This window comes from Canis lupus, chromosome 28 (genome assembly GCF_011100685.1).
Source record: "Canis lupus familiaris isolate Mischka breed German Shepherd chromosome 28, alternate assembly UU_Cfam_GSD_1.0, whole genome shotgun sequence".
NCBI lineage: Eukaryota > Metazoa > Chordata > Mammalia > Carnivora > Canidae > Canis > Canis lupus.
Window position 1 is genome coordinate 38120550 of NC_049249.1, and position 6473 is coordinate 38127022.

Consider the following 6473-nt stretch of genomic DNA (forward strand, 5'->3'; position numbering starts at 1 on the left):
CTGGTTGGGGGCTAACTCCTAAGTAGTTTCTATAGTGATAATGATGTAGCGTGTGCACCTTTTGGGAATATACAAAATTAGAGAGAATTTCTGTTTGCTTTGGTCCTCTTTCTGGAGTAATTACAGTAACTGCCATTCATTCCTGTTCTGTTGCCCTGATTATTCTAGAGTCACCAGAATAACCTGGCTATTAAGGTTTAGTCATGTTAGGGAACATACGGCAAAGTGACAACTTGTCATGTTGGCCTTATCAATGCTGCGAGTTTTCCGAGTCCTGGATCCAATTGTCACAATGTTTCCGGGTACTTAACTTCAGCTGGTAGGGAGGTGTGGCTCCTGAAGTCCACCAAACAAGTAGCCTCTAAATTTGTTTTTCCCTTTAACTGTGGGCAAAAGCATGCAATTCTCTGGGATTGGTTTGCCCGGTTGACCCCAAACACGCGTAGCTTGTCAAAGCCCATCGAGAAAAGTGGGCTCTCCAACGGGGATGAGCCGATCACCCAGGGGTCACCGCCATCTTGTTTTCTCACGTGAAGGATTTTCAGTTTCTTGGATCAACATCAGAGTTGGGCCCGGCATCGGTTCTAGTACCTTCTGAGAAGATGACTTTGAGGGAGAAGGCTCTGACTTGCATGAGGAATGCCAGAGCAGACACACACACACACACACACACACACCAATGGAGATGATGGTTAGAGATAAAACAAACGCAACGATGACATCGAATCCCACTCTAACACTTGGAGGTGCAAAGGGCCTCTTCCTTTTCCTTATTTTCCATGACTTGGAGCGCCTTTCCTGGACTTTAAGAAACTATCATTGCACCTGTTGTGCAAAGCTTGGAAAGACGTAAAACCAAATAACCTAGAAAAAGTCATTGTTGTGAGCTGACAGCCTGTGCAGGTTTGCTGGCAAGAATCACAGAAGTGAGGAAACGACAGTGCAGCATGATATTGATACCTGCCTAAGTGGAAGTCATTGTAAGAGGGTCGGCATCTTGGTGAGCCCTGTTTCCCTTACTCCACATTCCGCGTCTCGCGGTGGTTAGACCTTCCCAGGGAGGCCCGTGGCACAGAGCAGAGCCCGATGAGTCATGGAGCGGATCTGAGTGGGGAGACAGACCCCCTGGCACCAGAGCTGGAGCTGGCAGCCCAAGGGCAGATAAGCTGGCACTCAGGACATCCTCCTGTCGCAGGACATGTGCCGCCAACGGACACTGCCGCCCGCCGCCACCGGGGACGCAGCGCTGGAGCAGGGCAGCAGCAGGGAGGGGGTGGAGGGGGACCGCAGGAGTCCAGAAGCATCTCTGGTTTCTCTAGCACAGCCTGGAAGCTCTGCACCTCCTTGCCTGTCCAGCATCGATCAGTGGCCACACACTGCTGGGACTCAAAAGAGTGGACAGGCCAGCCCGTGGCAGGCACGGCTTTGGAACCAGGGAAGGAAAAGGGGTGGGAGGGGGGGACGAGAGCAGAGTGACCTCCATGCACGTCTGTAGAAGAATGTGGAGTGAGCGGGACCCCCCTCCCGGGTCAAACAGCACAACAGCATAATCCCTGCACGACTTTGAATTAGGGGACTTTGTCTCTGCGGGCAGCTCCAGGCTTACAGAAAAGTACGGAGCACGAGGCACGGAGAGATCCCACGTGACTTCATGTTCCACACACCCCCTCCCCAGCTTCCAACATCGTGCTTTAGCCTGCTAACGTCCTTACGGTCGATCGACCAATATCGGTTGGTTGTTATTAACCGAAGCCCATCGCGTCCGTGAGAGTCGCTCTTGGGTTGTACGTTCTGTGGGTCTAGACAAATGCGTGAGGTCGTGTATCCACCATCACGGTGTCGTACAAATGTGCCCTAGGACCCCAAGCGCCCCACCCGTCCATCCTCCCTCTTTCCCTGCCCCCCCCCCCCCCGCCAAGCTCCAGCAAGGACCCATGAGAAGTGGTTTTGTTCACACCCTCTCAAAACGCCTACGATATGCACCAAGGTCATTCTGAGACCGTTAGTTTATCGGCTCCCGTAACAACCTACGAGGACGTTATCACTCTAACCCTCGTTCTGCACAGGAAGGCAGAGCACAGAGACTGTGTGACTTGCCCGGAGTCACACAGCTGCTGAGGGGTTCCAGTGAGACCCGCCATCTGGCCTGAGTCCTCCCTCTCCCCGCCCCTGCTGGGAGGAGGGGGGACACGTGTTCAATGTGTGCTGGGTCTGACTGGGGGCGGGGGGAGGGGGCAGGAAAGAGACAGACGCCACCGACCTGTGCTTGCTGCCAAAAATTAGAGGCGTTGGGTTAAAAATGTTTTGCATTAAGACTGTTTTACGAGGCAGATCACAAATAAGCAGGCGTATCGTCCATCAACCGCTGCTTCTCTGACCTGGACCCAAGGCCACCAGGGCTCCAAACCAGCAACCGTTTGCTGAGCACTTGCTATGCGCTGGACCATCTCTGAGCCTGGACGTGGATCCCATCGTGGAATCCTCCGGGAGCCCCAAGGAAGCGGCGCTAGTGTCAGCCCTGTGGTCCTGGAAGCGGACTGGGTGTGGAACGCTTTGGTAATCGGTCCACCTGCACAGCCGGAATCTGAGCCCGGGGCTGTGGCTCCTGCCCGTGCGCCGTCACGCTCACTGTGTTATGTCTGGACTGAACTGCCCGGAAGCGATCCCGGTTTGGGCCATAATGATGATCACCCAACATCCCTGAGCCACACTGGCCGGAGGTTTCCATGGGTTCTTCCAACCCTAGTCATCCGTCGGCTGTTCTAAAATCCCCTGTGCATATAACGCATGCGTTACACAAATCCACCTCAAAAGCTGAAAACGTTGGTTCTTCCCCAGGAGAAGTCCTGGGCTGTGACCTTCTTGCTGCCTGCCCTGGTCGTCCCCCTGCAGCTGCCATCGCAAGGGACGCTGATGCAGGCTGGGCCTCCCCTAGAGGGGCCAGCAGGTAGGAAGGGGGGATGCACGGGGCCGGCGCTCTTGGGGCCGAAGGGGCCGTGGAAGAGCACGAGGCCTCACCCGGGTGCTGCAAATAGCACAGTCAAGAAATATGAGAACCTTTTTCAAGTCAAGAAATATGAGAACCTTTTTCAAGAGGGCATCCCACAGGCTCCAGGCCTCCTCAACTGCTTGCGTGGTGGTTTATGGGTCTTGGGCTTGTTAGTGGAGGATGAGGAGGAAGCTGGTGCTGCCTTCCCAGTCCGTTTCCTCCTTCGCAGGATGGAGCCTCCATCAGCCTGTTTGTTGAAGGACCAGATTGTCCTGAAGAGCCGAGGCCCTGCAGGCTGCCCGCCAGGCTGTGCTCTCCCCAGGACGCTGAGTGTGAGCCGCTGCCTCCCTGTTCGTGGGGCCCCCTAGCACGCGTGCTCTCAGCTTCAGGCATCAGGCCTGTTTTCCAGGCCGGTCAATGTGCCCCCTCCCCTGGTCCCACCTGCTCAGCCATCACTTTGTCCCAGTCATTGGGTTTTCTCCACGGAGGCACCTCCCTTAGTGATGGCAACGAGAGACTGCTGTCGCCCAGCTCCCAGAGGCCTGACAGTGCTCGGAGGATCCCGGCCACCTGGGCTGGGACCAGGGGAGGGAAGAGGCGCTCAGGACAGAGGCAGGGAGATGTCTCGTAAACCCCTTCTAACCTGGACGGTTAGCAGAGAAAGAAACGGGCCGCCCCCACGTCCCCCACAGACGCACCCTCCCTCCTTCCACTCATCCGTCCTCGAGAACACACGCTGGAGGGCGCTGCACTAGTTTCTAAGCACCCACTGCCGCTTGAGCAAAGGGAGTAGGCGTGCGAGTAGCCACGATGTGCTGATTTGTGCCGACACATGGGGGGTGCACGCTGTAAAAGGGAGACGCGACCTCCCACCTGAGGCAGCACGTCCTGTTTGCTCCAGCGTGGGTGGGAGGGACCACCCAGAGGTGTCCTCCAAGCTGCGGGCGCCCCCCGAAATGCTAGAAGGGGCGGGAAGGTTTCCGTGATGAAGCAAGTGTTCACCCACGGTGCAAACGGTCCAAGGGCTGGTGGGTGCGGGGCTGCCCTGGGGTCAACGTGCTGGTGTGAGAAGGGACTGCCTGCTCCGGCTGTGCCGTGCAAGCCCCACGCTTCCAAGGGCACATCGAAGGGTTGGGTACTACCTGGTGCACGCGTGGGACACTGGACTGATTCTACTCCACCACGGGGAGGACCTGCCCCTCGGACCCTCCCACTCCCGGCCCACCGGTCCCTTCTCTCTCCCAGGTGTCCTGCAGAATGTTCTCCCCAGTTCTACCAAAGGCAGTTCTGCAGAGCTTCTGACAAATACATTCCACCCTGTGCTCTCCGAGAAACGCCCGGTGCTCCGCAGACAGCAGGGCCATGGGTGTCTCAAGTCCGTTATAACCATCTCGTGCACCAAGTAGCTTTTGCTTTTTTGGGTTTTTTTGACCAAGTAGCTTTTAATCTGATGTGAAAATGAAACGACACGACCTCTTCTTCTGTTTTCTCATCTGAAACGTGAAGATCCTGCTACAGCGCCCCCCAGAGGACTGAGGCTATGACGGCTAAATTCAGGGTTGCCAGCAAACACGGGGGCGCTCAGCCCAAACCAGACTTTGAGATATGCAACAAACAGCTTTTAAGGGCTTATAAGGAACATACTTACACTAAAAAAAAAAAAAAAAAAAAAAAGGTTGTTATCTGAAATTCAGATTTAACTGGGCAGCCCGGACTTCTATTTGCCAATCTGGCAGCCCTGATTAGATCATGCGAAGCTCCTGTGTGGCACCCGCCCGGCACATGGGTAGACCCGATGGTGGTTGCTAATATTAACACCTGCTTGCAGGCCCATCTCTGCTCCTGGACAATGAGTTTCTCCAGGGAGAGGAACCTCCTATTTTCGGCTCTCATGGAACCAGGGTCCAGGTTAGTAGCTGGAATGTGGTCAATGTCGAGCGCATTCCCAACTGCAGGGCAATTCAGCTCTTCTCTGCAAGACTAGGGCACCTAGAGGTGACCTTCTATGCGCATAACCCCCCTTCCCTGTCCCTCTAGGGCCTCCCTGTGCCCTGGAGTGGTGAGCGCGGTGAACCCGCGTGGCGCTTCGCCACTGCCTGGGCATCTTGCCACCCTCGGGGCAGAAGGGGCGATCAGAGGCCGGGTGCTGGGCTGCGGCGTGGAGGTGTCAGCGAGGCTGCGCTCCCACCAGAGGCTCGAGGGGAGCACCTGTCTTGCTCCTCCGGGTCAGGGCAGCTGCCAACGCTCCTTGGCTTGTGGCCGCATCGCTCTGATCTCCACCCCCACCTACGCGGGGCCGTCGCCGGTTCCTTGGGCTTCCCTTACCAGCACGGCCGCCCCTGAGCTCGGAAGCCACCCTCCCTCTGGGTGATCTCACGTCAAGGTGAACAGGCACAAGAACAGCAGCCACTGGGCGGCTGCGTGCTCAGCCCTGGGCACCTGCCCCGGACAAGCCTGCGTTTTACCAGCGGAAACAGACAAATGAAGAGACTGTTTTAGTATAATTGGTGTATGTAGGTGCCAAGAGGAACGTGCGGTGGGCAGCCCTCCAGAAGGCTCAGGGAGGTTTCTGGAACTGGCAACCCAGCAGACGCGGAGAAGCGAACCCAGCGGCCGGAGAAGGCCCCACTCCGGGAGGCAAGAGCCCTGCTTCTCTCGGTCTCCCACCCAGGTCCTTGGGGGGAGGTGGGCCGCGGTGGAGACGGCCTCACTGATCGCACGCCGGCAAACTTCTGGTTCCAGGAGGCTGAGGCCGCCGGCTCGCAGCTGCACAGAGGGGCCTGTCCTACTTGTATCCCCACCTGGGCTCCTAGGAAGGCACCTGTTTCTAAAGGCTCAGGTCGCATGCGTTCTGCTGGAGCATGACTCTCATTAAGAGAGCCGGCTGCGTCACGCGGGGCAGTGCTAATTGGATGTGGTTGAAAGCTCAGGAGGGGAAGCAGAGACAGTCACTGACCTGTGCACGGAGCTGGCGATGCCGTGCGGCGGCTTCCCTGGCTCCCCTCCCTCCTCTCCGTGAGGCAGACAATGGCTATTTCTGTTCTTGGAGCAACTAGGACACCTGCCTGTGAAGTGGCTGGGAAGGACGCAGGCCCCGCTTTCCCGGGACTCCAAGCAGGGCCGAGGGTGCTCACGCTGGTCTTTTCGGGCAAGGCCCATACGCGTTCATCGGAGAGGAACCTAAAAATACTTGCCGACGTTCACTGCCGTGGCACGAGCTCGGCCTGCAGCCCCGCAGCACCTTCCTGTTTGCCGCTTACAGCAGCTGGCCCTCAGGATTATGTGTCAGTAACAGAAGGAATGATCCGGTGCATTTATAGAAGGGGCACTTACGTGCACAGAGCCATTCTTTCCACAATTAGAAACCGCAGGCACAGGAGAACCAAATGACTCACTAGACAGAGACAGAGGAGTGAGGGCATGGCATCTGTGTGTGTGTGTGTGTGTGTGTGTGCTGGCATGCATGCTTGTGTCGGGTGCACCT

General features: G+C 56.9%; 1 long non-coding RNA gene across 1 annotated transcript in view; it reads right to left on the minus strand.

Moving 5' to 3' along the window:
- The window catches only part of LOC111093073, a 15820-nt gene extending 9640 nt beyond the window's left edge, over positions 1–6180 (minus strand). The window contains exon 1 of the long non-coding RNA XR_005380324.1: positions 5946–6180. This is a non-coding gene — a long non-coding RNA (uncharacterized LOC111093073). The remainder of the gene's footprint in view (positions 1–5945) is intronic.
- Positions 6181–6473: the final 293 nt, after the last annotated feature.